This window comes from Anabrus simplex, chromosome 2 (genome assembly GCF_040414725.1).
Source record: "Anabrus simplex isolate iqAnaSimp1 chromosome 2, ASM4041472v1, whole genome shotgun sequence".
NCBI classification, from domain to species: Eukaryota; Metazoa; Arthropoda; class Insecta; order Orthoptera; family Tettigoniidae; genus Anabrus; species Anabrus simplex.
The window spans coordinates 822,312,960-822,330,592 of NC_090266.1; positions in this window are offsets into that span (position 1 = coordinate 822,312,960).

Below are 17,633 nucleotides of genomic sequence, written 5' to 3' on the forward strand. Positions count from 1 at the left end.
GACCTTGCCGGGAATCGAACTCGGGACCCCTGTGACCAAAGGCTAACCATTTAGCCATGGAGTCGGAAACTTCAGATGAAAAGAGTGTCAATATCCCACACTCGCCCATAAGAGGGGTAATTTACCGACAATTTATAGAATGTATCTAGTAAATAAGCCTCATTCGTTTCCTTCCTAGTTACAGCCGTAAAATTTACCGACACACCCAATACAGACACCAATGCTTCACAGGTCATCAGACATTTCACACTCGTTAAGTGTTCGGAACTATAGGCAATAAAGACCCGACAACGACAGTAACAACAATTATAGTACCGAGCGAGTTGGCTGTGCGGTTCAGGTCTCGTAGCTGTAAACTTGCATTCGGGAGATGTCGAGTTTGCCCCGACCTAGCCCTTTCTCACCTTTGTGAGGCCAAAATCCTTTTCTGCGTTCGCCATATAGCACTCCTAGGCAATTAAATGTAAAATATCAGCAACACCCACATTTATAATTTTTTTACTATTGGTTTTATGTCGCATCGATACACATAGGTCTTATGACGACGATGGGATAGGTCAGGGCTAGGACTGGGAGAGAAACGACAGTGCCTTAATTAAGGCACAGCGCCAGCATTTGTCCGGTGAAAAGGCGTATTGCTTTCGGTGTCGGGAGATCCCAGGACGGGTTCGGCTCGCCAGGTGCAGGTAAATGAAATGAAATGGAGTATGGCTTTTAGTGCCGGGAGTGTCCATGGACAAGTTCGGCTCGCCAGATGCAGGTCTTTTGATTTGACTCCCGTAGGCGACCTGCGCGTCGTGATGAGGATGAAATGATGATGAAGACGACAGGTACACCCAGCCCCCGTGTCAGCGAAATTAATCAATTATGGTTAAAATTCCCGACCCCGCCGGGAATCGAACCCGGGACTCCTGTGGCCAAAGGCCAGCACGCTAACCATTTAGCCATGGAGCCGGACGCCAGGTGCAGGTCTTTTGATTTGACACCCGTAGGCGACCTGCGCGTCGGGATGAGGATGAAATGATAATGAAGACAACACATACACCCAGCTCCAGTGCCAGGGAAATAAACCAATGATGGTTAAAATTCCCGACCCTGCCGGGAATCGAACCCGGGACCCCTGTGACCAAAGACCAGCACGCTAACCATTTAGCCATGGAACCGATTTGTCCGGTGCTAAAATGGGACAGGACTGCAGAGAGTGGTGTTCAAAACCACCACCTTCCGAATACAAGCTCACAGTTGCGTGACCTATACTGCGCAGCCAACTCACTCGGTCCACGTTAATCTCCCTGTCCTGATCAATAATCAGAAAGTTGAAAGGATCTCTGCATGGAGATTCCTAGCCTCGTTTACTTGAATATAGGATGATGAAGATGAAAGTGTGGGCAGTACACTTTCTGGCGAAAAAGAAAGAAAGAAAAAAAAAAGCAACTTCGACTGAAAATTTTTAAACACGCCCAGCACAATCACGACCAAAAGAAGTGGCACATTGACACACACATTTCTTGGCTAGTTCGTACAAGGAGTTGTATATACACTCTACCAATAAAAATGTCCATAGTGTAGCGGACAGCGTTAGTAGCTCCCGTCGTCGGAGGCTCGATTTCCATTCCCGGCACTGCCAGGAATGTTAGATTGGCAGGAGGGTTGGCAGTGCACGTAGTACACCTCCATTGAGGGTGTGCCTGAAAAGAGCTGCACCACCCAACGACGTTGGTGACCCAGTCATTATCTCCAGAAGAGCCAGAGGTCACTGTTCAGCCATCCCGAACCTGAGTTTACTTGCAGTGGGGTGACCGGTTACTTTACGCTCCTCCCGTAGCTATTTTTTTTTTCTGCTAGTTGCTAGCTGCTTTACGTCGCACCGACACAGATAGGTCTTATGGCGACGATGGGACAGGAAAGGGCTAGGAGTGGGAAGGAAGCGGCCGTGGCCTTAACCTCCCGTAGCTAACAGCACATGTAAGTGGTGACCACGCCCAATGTTGATTAACTTATGTTCTCACGGAATGTAGCATTTCAACATAGCATTAATATTAAGTTGTTTTATTTCTTCTTCTTCTACATCTGTTTACCCTCCAGGGTCGGTTTTTCCCTCGGACTCAGCGAGGGATCCCACCCCTATCGCCTCAAGGGCAGTGTCCTGGAGTTTCAGACTCTGGGTCGGGGTATACAACTGGGGAGGATGACCAGTACCTCGCCCAGGCGGCCTCACCTGCTATGCTATGCAGGGGCCGTGTGGAGGGATGGGAAGTTTGGAAGGGATAAGCAAGGAAGAGGGAAGGAAGCGGCCGTGGCCTTACGTTACGTACCATCCCGGCATTTGCATGGAGGAGCAATGGGAAACCACGGAAAACCACTTCGAGGATGGCTGAGGAGGAAATCGAAACCTCCTCTACTCAGTTGACCTCCCGAGGCTGAGTGGACCCTGTTCCAGCCCTCGTACCACTTTACAAATTTCGTGGCAGAGCCGGGAATCGAACCCGGGCCTCCGGGGATGGCAGCTAATCACACTAACCCTACACCACAGAGGCGGGCTGTTTTATTTTCTCTTTGAATTTTTCCGTTACATTGTTCGTATTCGCAAGTTGTACAATGGCTTATAAATCTCCCTCTCCCCGGAACTCCCCCTGTAGATAGGGGCGGTGGAATTTAACCACATTATTCCCTGTCTGTTTTAAGTGGCGACTGAATGAGGACCCGGGTCTCTCATTCTGGGAGCGTGGGTTGATAACCACGGGTCTCGTAACTGAGGCAGGTATGTTTTCAATTACTTGTGACTGGTTCCCCATTTTTATCTTCCCTATCCGACTGACTGCCCTTGGTCGACTCTTGTTCCATTCCGACCCTGAAAATTTTAGCCCATGAGAACTATCTCGAAATGCCGTCAGTTAATCGCTGTCTTTCATTTCCCAAAACAGCGTATGCGATGTCTGCTGACATCGGTGTCAGCTCCATTTCACTGGCTCCCTGCACGTTAACGAACTCCTGCTAGATATTAAATATTATTACTACGGTCAACCGGGCGAATTGGCCATTCGGTTAGAGACGCTCAGCTGTGAACCTGCATCCGGAGATAGTGGGTTCAAACCGCACTGTCGGCAGCCTTGTAGATTTTTTTTCTGTGGTTTTCCATTTTTACACCAGGCAAATGCTGGGACTGTACCTTAATTAAGTCCACGGCTGCTTCCTTCCCACTCCTAAGCCTTTTCTCTCCCATCGTCACCATAAGACCTATCTGTGTCGGTGCGACGTAAAACAAATGGTAAAATTGTAAAAAAAAAATCATCATCATCATCATCACCATCATCACTTTCGGATGAACTTTCTATTTCGGCATTCATTATGTACTTGGATGTGGTTAAGAAATGCCAATATTTAACTATCTCCCATGTTGCCCTTTTCATCTTTTACAGTCTTTCATAACAGGGTAGTGTCCTTGGGAAAACTGGCACTATCTACGGCAACACAATCATACCATATTGTACATTGTTATTTCCGGGTCACCTTTCTTTTAAGGCATTCATTATATACTTGGAGTAGGTTATAAAAACACCAGTTATTGCCCGTATTCTCTTCTTCGTCTGGTTCAGTGTGTTCCAAAAGTGGGCAGTGTCTACCAGAATGTGGCCTTGGGAAAAGTGACTATATCCGGCAATACAACCATACCATATTGTAACGTAACGTTGTTTCTTTTAAAATTATTATCTGTAATAATGATAATGTTATTGTCTTTACGTCCCAGTAATCACATTTACGGTTTTCGAAGTCGCCGATGTGCGGAATTTCGTCCCACAGGAATCTCTTTACGAGCCGATAAAGCTATCTACACGAGGCTGACATATTTCAACAACTAAAAATACCATCGGACTGAGCTGTGATCGAACCTGCTAACATGGGTTTCTACCGTCTGAGCCACTCACACCGGCTATAAGCTACAGCTGAACATGGCGCTGATGAACTAAATGTTGGGCCCCTTTAAGCAGCAATCATCATTTCGTGAGCATAATAGAGTATGCGTTCATTATACGAACATAGTAGACATAATGTATAAACATGATAGATAAATCAGTTACTCATGATGGATAGTTTTCTGTACACTTATCAGAATTGATGTAGCTTATCTTACAGTATTCAGACATTAATTCCAGTGGCTCCTAAATGAGCCAACAGCAATGCTTGTCCAAGATACGGCAGTGTACGAGCCTATGATGATGTAAGGTAAGTATGGCATATAAAAGTCACGTAACATGGAAACAATGAGGTTTATTAGCAGAACATCTTGAAGATTTTATCGGTTTAACGGTACCATAAAACTGTTGCGCTGATGATAATGACAGTACAGTGAACATGTTCATTAATGCAAAGAAGTTAAGAGAAATAATACTTGTTGAACGCTGTAGTAAACATAATGACGTAGGTAAAACAGACATAGATAATTCAGTGGACTTAGATATTCTTTTGTGGCTTTTCCCCATATTATCAGAGCTCGCGACAAATGTACATTACGTCTGGATGCACTTCCTGACGCCCACAATATATAGAGGGGTTTAATCAGTAATCACTATTGGGCGATTTCTGTGGTGGTTGGCCGTGCCAAGTGTTGTGTGCAAGAGAAGCTTCCTACTTACAGGTATTGACGAAACGACGTCAAAATCCCCGCTCCGGCCGTGAATCAAACCCTAAAAGTGTAAGGCCACTACGCCGACCATTCAGTGTACTTAGATGTACGAATAGTGGATATTTATTCAATAAAGGTAGTTAAAATAATGGGCAAAGAGAGTAAGGAGTAAATAGATAAAGGAGACCTACCTCCGTAATTGAGCACGTTGAGACATGTTCTGTGTCAGAACTGGGAAGTCGAATTTCAGTGGTTTTTTGGGGGGGCATTGAGGCTAGCAGCACTTTTTTTATCGTATATCCTTCCCTATTTTGTCATAGTAAGACAAAAAAATATGTCGAAATGTATATCATTATTTCAAGACGGCTGCCCACTGGTTTCCCATCCTGTTAGCTCGGGATCGATTTTCGGCTCGCCTTGAATTTAAATGGTGGTTTTATGGCCTAAGGAGCAGTATTGAGAAGAGAAGTGGATTCCACTCTCAGGCTTATTCGGACATCAGTTACCGAGTGCTCCTATATCATCTCTTGGAAACATTTCAATAGCCTATGTAAAAATTCTAGTCAATCCAGAAATTTCATTTTAAAAATTGTAACACCATCTGATATTCTTGTTAGGGGAGATGTATGTTATTTTACTAAGTAAAAAGCCAAGTCGTCTTCTCCGTACAGGCCATAAAGGCCCTTGGAGGTGTGGAAGGTAAGTGCTTCCACTAACCGTAACTTCGGCACCTGGTACTTATTTTTTGGCGTAGGCTGAGTGAATCTCAGGGTCGTGTGCTCCTCTGGAAGTGTAAATCTTATTTCTTAAATTTTTCGACTTCCTGACGAGGAATCGAACCCACGTCCTTCCGGGTGAACAGAACACGCCTCTACCGCATCGGCCAGGCAGTCCCTTTTACTTAGTAGCTGGCAATTAAAAAATAATTCTAATTCTTAAAATAATATATGGGCTACGTCTTCTGACTCTGTTATACACTCTTTAAGCAGACCTTTGAAAAGTGCTTTATTTATTACATTTTCTAATTGAAACTGAAATAAAATCAAACGTCCGCCTCTGTGGTGTAGTGGTTAGCGTGATTAGCTGCCACCCCCGGAGGCCCGGGTTCGATTCCCGGCTCTGCCACGAAATTTGAAAAGTGGTACGAGGGCTGGAACGGGGTCCACTCAGCCTCGGGAGGTCAACTGAGTAGAGGTGGGTTCGATTCCCTCCTCAGCCATCCTGGAAGTGGTTTTCCGTGGTTTCCCACTTCTCCTCCAGGCGAATGCCGGGATGGTACCTAACTTAAGGCCACGGCCGCTTCCTTCCCTCTTCCTTGCCTATCCCTTCCAATCTTCCCATCCCTCCACAAGGCCCCTGTTCAGCATAGCAGGTGAGGCCGCCTGGGCGAGGTACTGGTCATTCTCCCCAGTTGTATCCCCTGACCAAGAGTCTGAAGCTCCAGGACACTGCCCTTGAGGCGGTAGAGGTGGGATCCCTCGCTGAGTCCGAGGGAAAAACCGAACCTGGAGGGTAAACAGATGATGATGATGATGATAAAATCAAACACGTATCAAACCGTACATTTATTTTTGTCGCAATCCTATAAAGCAAAAGGAATAATCTGGCAATTCCAGGATTTTTCGGGGTTTTCCTCTGGAAAGATTATGTAAAATAGTGGCATGACAGACGAGTAACACCGAGCGAGTTGGCTGTGCGGTTAGGAGCGCGCAGCTGTGAGCTTGCATTCGGGAGATAGTGGGTTCGAATCTCACTGTCGACAGCCCTGAAGATGGTTTTCTGTGGTTTCCCATTTTCACACCAGGAAAATGCTGGGGCTGTACCTTAATTAACGCCACGGCAGCTTCCTTCCCAGTCCTAGCCCTTTCCTATCCCATCGTCGCCATAAGACCTATCTGCAGGGTGCGAAATCAGAAATAAGTGGGAGGAGGAACATATGGCTTAACTACTAGCGTTTATTTCAAGCAGTATTTCGCGGGGGAGGGGGGTTTAAATTTCTCCTGTAAATTAATTACCCCCCAGACAAATGTAAATTGTAGATCTTTTTGTTTGAATTTTGTTGTTATAACGAGAATGATAAACATTAGAATATTATTCCAATCAGCTGAGAAGTTTTGAGAGACTGTCGCTTTCTTACGAAAGGCCAGACGAGGTGCGATTTGTCTTGATTTATTGCTTTATTAGTGGAACCTTCGTCTGTCAGGGCTAAGTTTTGACTGAAAGAAATGTGTCGGTTTGTACACTGCTTAAGTGAATATTGTCCTATTGGCTACTTATCGGAAACACACCCTCTTCAAGAAGTACAGGAGTGGTGTAAGCTCGAGCTACTTAGAGAAATGACAAAGGAGGAGAGCCTCAAGTAATTTATATTTTTTCCCGGGTTTCAGATGGAGTAGGTTGCAGGTCCGGACTACCACTGCTGCGTTGCTTTTATTGTTGAAGGTGTGACGGTCACTTGAATTATTGATGATTTCATAAAAATATTAATTTCAGTCATAAATTATATACGTTCTATATATTCCTCATAATGTTATAATGAAAGAATCCCCCCGGTGGGAACCTTTGAGATAAAATCGTCGGTGGGGGAGGGACCCCCCCGCCATTTCGCACTCTGCCTATCTGTGTCGGTGCGACGTAAAGCAAATATCAAAAAAAAAAAAAAAAAAAAAAGACGAGTAACATTGAATCTGGATTCTTGCTAAGGCGGTCACGGTTCGAGTCCCAGCTAACGCACGTGGCATATTTGAAATGGAAAGTCATGTCTGGCTATGGCCACGATATGGACAGTCACGTATAACTACAAGTTTGTTATTCTTTATACTTAAGATATATATAATTTTGCGTATTAATTCGTTATCATAAAGAAAGCCGTATTCCATGTTTTATTCGGCCTGATATGGCATTGAATCAATCTGGGAAAATTGTGACATACCTTCTCTGTGATAGATAGAAATTCGTTCGAAAGACGAAGAAATGGCTCTAACATACCCGAATCAGGGGATTTGAAACGGTTTGCGTAATATGCAGATAGTATTATTCTGCTGCCAATGGTGATGTTTGTCATTTAAAGGGCCTAACATCTAGGTCATCGGTCCCATAGTATTATTCTAAACAAACGAATGAATCCAGTATTATTTGTAGTTTCAGATATATTTTGTCCTACATCAGCAAGCAAGATACGGAAGAGTCTGGAAATGTCTAGTGGACCATGCGTGGTTAGATCTTCATGCTACTGAGGACAAGGGCTTTCAGCAATCCCTGAGTGACAGGAAGATAAAGAGTGTCTCTGTATTTCTGGTTTGCAAGCAAAGACAGGTTTTCAAAAATCTCGTGACTTCTTGGACATGGTTAAATATCAGGAGGTTCATATACGCAAGATTTCTGAAATACTAAAATACACTCGCAGACAAAGCTGTTGATCAAATTTAATCTCTCGACCATAAAGTGAATCACCAAACAAGTTAATTAAAACGAATTTGTTTTGAATGGTGAAATCGAAGTATCAGTTTGTTGATCAAGGAATGTCATATTTGGTAATGAAAACTCAAACAACCGGAATTCCGAGGCAACGAACTTGGAAGGATGAATGAATATAGGCATCGTTAGGTGCAGTGCATTGCTCCCAGTGAGATACAAGTCAATACTTGCTCGTGTCGTTGAAGTCCGACCGCCTGGATGCGACAAATCTTTCTAAGGGTTATTTGACTGCTTCGTTGTTGAATCGTTTGCCCTTCAAAACTGATATAGAAGAATGTTGTAGTCAGTTTCTTAAAAGTCTAATAAGCGCGATGGATGAGGAAGAGCCTCATAGTGTAAGCTCTGTGATTTTTGGATTGTTGTTCATGACACATGTGGTCTCTCGTTGCCATGGAGTAATATAACTAACTTATACATGGACCAATCTAGGTCGCTTAACACATAGTTGAAGATGTCGATTCCAAAATCTGCTATGTCTATTTTTGATGGGTTTTAGTTATGATGACCAGTGTGCTCCCCTGTATGTGGTACACAACTCCAACAAGTGGATGTACCTCAAATCCATCTTAGTCATGCTGATTTTAAATGCCATGTTGACAGTGTTTCCGAATTCCAACTAAGTCAGTTGTCATATTCCAAGCCCAAGAAAGTCGATGCTGACGCGCAATAACTGTAAACAAAGCTGACTTATCAGAGTTTGTCCCTTTTAATTCCATCCTTGTATTAGAGCCAAAACGTTTTATGAAAACGAACTGATGAATCCGGAAGGTCACAATGGTAATAATTTTTCTAAATGAAAATGTAACATTTCTTGTTAGAACTGACATGTAACAATTTTTGGTACTTAGTAATAAATAAAGGAATGTCCGACTCGTTGGCTGAATGGTCAGCGTACTGGCCTTCGGTTCAGAGGGTCCCGGGTTCGATTCCCGGCCGGGTCGGGGATTTTAATCGCTTCTGATTAATTCTTCTGGCTCGGGGACTGGGTGTATATGTCCGTCCCAACACTCTCCTCATCATATTCACACAACATACTACACTACCAACCACCACAGAAACACGCAATAGTGCTTACATCCCTCCATAGAGGGTTGGCGTCAGGAAGGGCATCCGGCCGTAAAAACAGGGCCAAATCCACATGTGCGACGCAGTTCGCACCCGCGACCCCACAGGTGTGGGAAAAGCGGCAGGAAAAGAAAAGAAGAAGTAATAAATAAAGGAATACTTTCTTTAGTTAATGCTCTGTATTTCAATCAACCGGCACAGTGAAATATCCTAAAATATTTTTCCAAATCCAAGTCATACGACTTAATGCAGTTTTAAAAAATAACACAGGCCTATAAACTGGAGGATATGGGCCTAAGATTAAACTGCAAGAAACATTGTAACATATAACCAATGTCACGGCGAATGTAGTAAAGCAAACATTATTCTTAACATCAGTTTCAAAAATATATTTAAGATTTTAGCTCTTGCGAAAAAAGTAGAATTCTGACCTATTTTGGCTTGGAATCCACCTCATTAGTTACTGATGCATTTCATCTGGCTGCACACTACCAAACAGTCACTATTATCTTCCTCTGATCAAGGCTCGGTTTCGGCATGTGTTTCGGGGCCTCACCTTCAGCGGCAACGACTATCGTATAGTATCCATTTTTCGTCACGTCACTATAACCTACTATTCAAAACGAGGTGCGTTTCTGTTGGGGGAGAGAAAGGAAGTGTACATTTCAAGACCACACTGCAAACTTGACTCAAGGGATTCCATTACCACATGCAAGGATATTTAAACTGTACTCTACGCAATACAATGACGCATTCTGGCGATGTTTAACGTGAAAATCACTTCATCCCGATATCCGACATTTCATGTGCAGCAACCTGATAAACCTGATAGCCCCCCTCTGAAACACTTGGCATAATATATAAAAATGCTTCTGATAATGATGATGCTTGTTGTTTAAAGGGGCCTAACATCTAAGGTCATCGGCCTCTATATATAAATGACAGTCGAATTCTTCAGACTAGTGCTTCCCACTTTTGTTGATTGTTGATTATTCGTGGTTGAGAAAGAGAACAATCTGCTTGAATTCCGATCCTTCAATTTGCGATGTGGAAAGCTGAAGTACAGTATAAATGATGGAAACAAACCGTAAAGCCTCTGTTATAGACTGCATCCCTCGGAATTAATTACAGCTGTCGGGAAACCATTTGCTGATGAACTTTACAATCTTTATGGTTCGATAAGGAAGGGGAAGTTGTGCTGCAACAAGCGAAAGATTCCCCTTCCAGAAGAGGGAGATAATAGCTACCGAGGAAGGGCTGCTCTTTTTTCATTAAAAAGTTATTTATAATTCCACACTTACTTCTGAGAGAAAGGAAGTGATTAATGGCCAACAGTGGTGAGATCATTGTTCTAGATAAATAGACGAAACCTCTCGTAAGGAATGACACATTGTGATGAAAAGTACAGTATATTATAATTCAATGGCAGATTTCGCAAACACAGAACAAAGTCCATAGCCGTCCGCATTAACTTATGCTTTTCCTACATAAATCAAAGGACTCCTAAGCGATGTTTGGATGGTTCATTATCTGGGCACAGAATTCAATCTCAAACTTATTAACATTCTCTTTAAGAAATTATTGAGATGGTACACCAATTCAGTCAAAAGCCAGGAAACATATTTAAAGCAGTACCGAACATACTGAGTACTTGGATGGATTATTTCCAGGGAAATCACATGCAGTTGGTCTAAATTCCATTATGGCCCACGGGAACTCAACATGTGTGTTGTTACAGGCAGTGGCAGTATCACAGATTGTATTATATAGCCCGTCACGATTATGTGGATCCTAGACCCATTTTTGTCCAAATGGGTAACAACATATTTATTTCATCGACAGGTTCCTTTTGAGGTTTAATGTGCTGACCACCTGCTCCCATCTTGTGCACCAACGTTCAAGATAGTTTAGAGTCTATCTCCCACACTCTAGGATAGGACTGGTAAAGGCATCTCACCTGTTTTAAGAAGGGATTCCACGTCGAAACCACGAGAATCTAACGGTCGAAGTTCGACTCTTAGTCACGCTGTAACCGTCCAGGCTTCTCCAGCCCTACTAATTTAATATTATATCATTTTACGCGATATCATTTGATATCAAGTTTATCCGCCATCGGCAATTATTTGTAATAACATATTTATTCAACGTCAATCATTTGTAATCAAGGCATTTTGGAATCATATTGTATATATGATAACATCGTTTTATTATTTAAATTATTATATTATGTAGGATAGGAATTCATTATGTTGTAAATACGGTCAATGTGTTGAGATATAGTTGTTTTCATTTCATCTCATGTTTGTGTATACGGAGGGTTATTCTTGAATCTTGGGATTTTGCGTGAGTCATGGGTTTATTTTATGACCAAGGCTAGTAAACAGCGACCCGCGCTCGAGGCTTGCAAGCTGGTCAGCTATATCATCGCCATGCCTTCTGGACTTGTCGAGGAAGAAGGGAAGGGGAGTTGATGCTTCGATCTATCGAATCAGATACTTCGTTGTATATGAGTTTTGAGATTGAACTGTTATCAAGAGTGGGGGTGAGCCCGGATATATACTGATTCTCAACACGAGAACGGAACCTTACAACCTTACAACCTAACGAGATACTCCATCACTAGTACTTCTACTGTGAACATCTACTTTGAACGACGTGATTTGATTTTTGAAACAGTGTGTGGTCGCTCCGCGACAGAGTTATTTTTGTACAATGTGTTATCGCTTCGATACAGTACTCAGCTGCGGTTATGTTATCGGATCTACGAGAAACGAAACAAGCTTATGGCTTGTGTGATATTCAGTAAATATTGTGGACGAAGAACTATGTTTAGTTCAAGTCTACGGAAATTTGGTACAAGTCTGTACCGTATAAATAGTATAGCTCAGTTGGATTGAGATTTCTACTAATATGGAAAAATTCATATCTCTGAATTTTCTCCTCTTACGATCAACGCTGATCAGTTATTACAAGTATAGGGCCAATGTCTAATTTAAAGACTAGGCAAGTAGGGAGTGTTAGTCCAGATAGCCCGTACCATATCAGAGAAGGAAGGCAGGATGTCCATGGAGCAAAGTCTACATCGAGAAGGAGAGAACGAGTAACCACGGAAACCAGATGACTTCAACGGAAGCTGCAATTGGTGAGCTTCAATTAGATAAAGCAAGCACTAGTAAATTCAGTAAATTATAAATTCCTCCACGCTTTAAGGAAACTTTTCCGATTCATCTCATTTTTTTGTATAATAAATTCATTTGTATTTTATATTGCGTTAATTTTCTTCCTTAAGCGATACTTAATGGTTAATTATTTAAAATCCTACCCCTGTGATTTAAGTATAAGACTCTATGCTAGTAAATATAAATTTTGGTTTACAGTTTTATTTAAAACTGTAACCATGGCGCCCAAACATTACATAGAGAAATGGGGAACCATGGAATGTTTATTGTTTCTATTGGCGTGGCAATTTGCGGGCAAGCCACAAATAGTTTATTTAATATTCATGTGTCCCAAGATAATAACTTTAATCTCCTCAAGTGTTTTGACGAGAGGGAACAGTTACAACGCAACAACAGAAATGGTATGCAGCGATAGTTAAAAAAATACTGTATTGAAATCAAGGAACACAGTCACAGATTTTGTAATTGGAGACAGTGACCTCTTTACAGCTAATAGGAAATATGCCGTTACAGTTTATAACTGCTTTTAGAACTTGACGTCATTAACACTTTATTGAGTTTCACGAATGAAAAGTAACAGTATTGTTGTGCTAAATTTTACGTCTTGGTAGACTTGCTGCTAAACTAAGCATAACTCCCAGTAATGGACACAAGGGTACATACAATATCTCATTCCCATACTAGAGATAGTTCACATACCGTGTGTGTTAACCTTGTCTAATAATCTCTCTAATTTATGAAGGAAGATTTACGGGTCGATCTCATCATTTATACTACTTTTAAGCTTTCTATTTAGCAATGTTCAGAGGACGGAGTGTAATACTGATCACAGGATCAATGTCTGAACTGTGAATAAGGACTAGAAACAGTTCACTGCGATTTATACAAACATATTGATCGGGAATTTTCTCAATTTTCTCAATGTCTATTCGTTTCCGTACGCTGGTTCTGCTCCAGGTGTTAGGGTCTACTGCAGAAAATCTGTAGTTGTGGTGCATAGATCGAACTTATTTCCTCATAATGTCGGAACTAGTAAACTGACCCTATGATTTAATATTTATCCACTCTTTCTACACGCATACAACTAGACAGAAATTTATTTACGTGGTTGATATCTCTGTGGATCAGTGATGGAGTGTCCGACTCGTTGGCTGAATGCTCAGCGTACTGGCCTTCGGTTCAGAGGTTCCCGGGTTCGATTCCAGGGGGATCGGTGATTTTAACCTTCATTGGTTAATTCCAATGGCCCGGGACTGGTTGTTTGTGCTGTCCCGAACATCCCTGCAACTCACACACACCACACATAACACTGTCCTCCACCACAATAACACACAGTTCCCTACACATGGCAGATGCCGCCCACCCTCATCGGAGGGTCTGCCTTACAAGGGCTGCACTCGGATAGAAACAGCGTCTCTGGATACCAAGTTCACGGATTCAGATCGGACAGAGGAAGTCGGAATTTTGAAAAGAGGAAAGGATTAAATTCGGTACTCCATGTAGAACGACAATAGCCTAAAAAGACCCATGGTGACACGGTCGGAGATTACGAGAGAAATTAATTCAAAATCAGCTATAGGCCACCCAATATAGTTCCGATCCCTCTACTACAGGGTTCTAAATCAAAATGCTGCCAACCGTAGAGACCTCTTGGTGAGTGAGTTTCTCCCGGGCGACATAGTTGGATTCGGGAGATAGTGGGTTCGAACCCCACTGTCGGAAGCCCTGAAGATGGTTTTCCGTGGTTTCCCATTTTCACACCAGGCAAATGCTGGACTGTACCTTAATTAAGGCCACGGCCGGTTCCTTCCCACTATTAGCCCTTTCCTATCCCATGGCCGGCATAAGACCTATCTGTGTCCGTGCGACGTCAAGCAAATTGTAAAATTGTGATGACATAACGAGTGGCTTCGGAGTACAGAGATCATTTGTCTGTCATTATTCGGCAATCGCCCCACAGAGCGGCAGATGGTTACTGTGTTGGTCGGGAGCGCTCACTATGAGGTTTCTGCGGCCAACGGCGTTTCAGTTTGGAAGCTATGTATCTCGTAGATTTAAAGGGAGTGTCGAAGTTGACCCGTAATCAACCTAAATTGTGTAAAATCAAAATATTTATAGCCTGCACATTAGCTGAGGTGTTTATTATTATTATTATTATTATTATTATTATTATTATTATTATTACTATTATTATTATTATTATTATTATTATTAATACTATCGTTATTGTACCGGGCGGTACACCTCCACGCCACTAGTTCAAATATTGCGCCAATTGAAACTCCTCTACAGGAGAAAGTCTGAACTTTAAAAAACTGTATCAACTCACTGTTTCTCCGAAGATGGCTCTGTGTAAATTTTGATGTGTTTTTGTAGGTCATTGATCAAGAAGTGTAGACGTTCTCTACCAGATGTCTCTACAAAAACTATGGTAATACACTCTGGTGCAATGGAATGAACTTTCTTGAAGAAATTTTGTATTCATAAGTTTTGTCTTTACTAAACTTTGTTCTGTCATTTGTGGGTTGGCAATATAAATCCTTTCTTTCCGCCTGTTTTGAATGTAGCCAATCAGGAATCTGTAATTAATTTTCCACCAATAAGGTGTTTCTTCCTCGTCTTGTGTATTAATTTTTACTGTTATCCAATAAAAGTTTGTGGGCGGGTTGTTATCATTTATGACAGGTCTCGAACTTTCCACGAGGGTATAAAAACTGCTGATTTTCTTGTCTCCTGGCCACTCCAGTAACATCTTTCTTAGTGTGTGGATATGTAGCAGGGGGCGGGAAGCGCCTCTTTCTTCGGGCAACAGATCTCCAACAAGGTAATGGCCTTTTAACATCTGTATTTCTTGCTAGCTCAGCAGTTTAACTCTCGGGGAGGGTTCGAAACCTTTAATATGTAACCAATTCCTTTAAAATGTAAATTACTTTTCAGTATACGTAAAAACTTCAAATCCCTTTTCCATAAAGCAGGGATAGAGAGTGCTTCACCCTCTCGAGCTCCCTTTCATTTTGAAATCGTGGTGACTACGTTTTCATAACCGTTTTGTCTCTTCCTTAATGTATTAAAGTTTTTTCATACGAGTCACCTCCCTAGCTTGGGATTAGCCCCTGTATATCGGCCTAGAGCCACTTAGGTTTTAATATTGTATATTTAGGAGTGCATGTTCACGCCTCCAGTCCTTTCTGTAATTTGGGCCATTAACTTAACCTGATGTTTTGTTTTCTTCATGCGAAAGCCCTGTAGGTTGGGTATTATATACCCCTGTTTCTTGGTATGCCTTGATGGCAGTTTGGATAAGAGTCTGTTATTGCCTTTATAGGCTTGAAAGATCGAGAGCGGGTCAGCTCTTTATGATGTTGTGGTAAAGGTGCCTTAGAGAGGCTTGAGGTTAATAGTTGGGAGCAAGTGCTCCTTGTATGAAGGGGTTTTCTGCCCCTGGGATCTGATCTGTAACCTGGCAAAGTTGAGCTGCAGCTCGAGGAATGTAAAACGGGGCTCGAAGCCCAAATCTTATAACGAACTGTAATTTGTAATTGCTTTATTTGTCGATCTGCTACTTGGTACCTGTTAATACTCTGTTATTTGTTGATTTTGAAAAGAAAATATAACCTTTGTTAAAGTTTTAAATTAACTTTAATTTTGTAGTTGAGACCTATTCCAGCCCGCACCTTCTTTCACCTCTAACTACCACGGATATCTCCGTAACAGTTATTATTACACCACTTTCCTGACAGAATTGTGCTGTCACAGGTGCGACCTGTATTACGTACACAGGCTTGGTCCTGATTTACGACCGGTTGCCCTTCCTAACGCCAGCCCTGTGCGGAGGGATATATTTACCATTACAGGTTTCTGAAGTGGTTGGTAGTGTGGTGTACTCTGTATGGGGCTGATAATCGTACTGTTTTGCCCCTAAAGGAAAAATCATCACCACCACCACCTGTATTCGGTGTATATGAAGAGGGGCGTATTGAAATAAACACTAAGCAAACACTCAGTATCCTAGTAGTAGTAGTAGTAATAGTAATAATAATAATAATAATAATAATAATAATAATAATAATAATAATAATAATAATAATAATAATAATAATAATATAGTTAGAAGAATTAACCAGAAGAGGCTAAAATTACCGACTCGCCAGGAATCAAACTTTAAGACCCTCTGGAACAAAGAACGGATAGCTTACCACTCAGCCAAGGAATCGGGATATTATTATTATTATTATTATTATTATTATTATTATTATTATTATTATTATTATTAGTATTATTATTATTATTATTATACCAAGTTAATTGGTAGCGTGGTTCGGGCTCTATAGTTGTGAGCTTGTACTTGGCATATGGTGGATTCGAAGCCCATGCCCACTCCGTTTCCAGTCTTAACATTTTCCGATCCTATCGCCTGCGAAAACCTTACTGACTTTGTGTGACGTATAGTGTTGAGGTTATAACTTTATGCTCCTCTTGTGTGAGGGGAAGCTGTCTGACAGACTGGGTTGGTTTGGTGCTTGTATTATTATTATTATTATTATTATTGAAGAACTAAGACGTTTCCTAGTCCGGCCCCGCGGTGTAGGGGGCAACGTGTCCGCTGTCACCAGGGTTCGATTCCCGGCCTAGTCAGGGGTTTTTGATTGTAAATTATTAATATCCCTGGCCTAGGGACTGGGTGTTTGTGTCGTCCTTAACGTTCCTTTCCTCACATGCAACACTTTACACTTCCGCCATTTACATATTACACGCAGGTTCCTCACATATGGTGCAAGTAGGGGCAAAAGATCTTCATAGGTCGACGCCCCGAACAAATAGCTTTAGAAAAAAGACGTTTCATAAAGCTGAATTGATTTTTAATTTTTTAACATTTTGTCCCCCTATACTAATTCACTACAAACACATCAATTTATTATATTTCTGTACTAAAACACCATAATTAAAGTTACTTCAAATAATGTAAATATCCCACACTACTATTTAATTTCTACCTTTCAAAATCAATAGAATTTCACAAACACCCTTTCAAGAGTAAATGCAATGCTTAACTTTAAGCCTAATTTTGCATTCTAGATACACGTTCCAGTACATCTACTGTAATATGTTGGGGCTTATCTCACCTTAATTATGAAACCGACGGGCGATGCATGCATGTTTAAGATATTTAATCATATCTATATATATAAAATAACTTCTGACTGACTGATTCATCATCACCGAGCCAAAACTACTGGACATAAAGAAATTCAATTTTTTGGGATACATTCTTATTAACATGTAGGTGC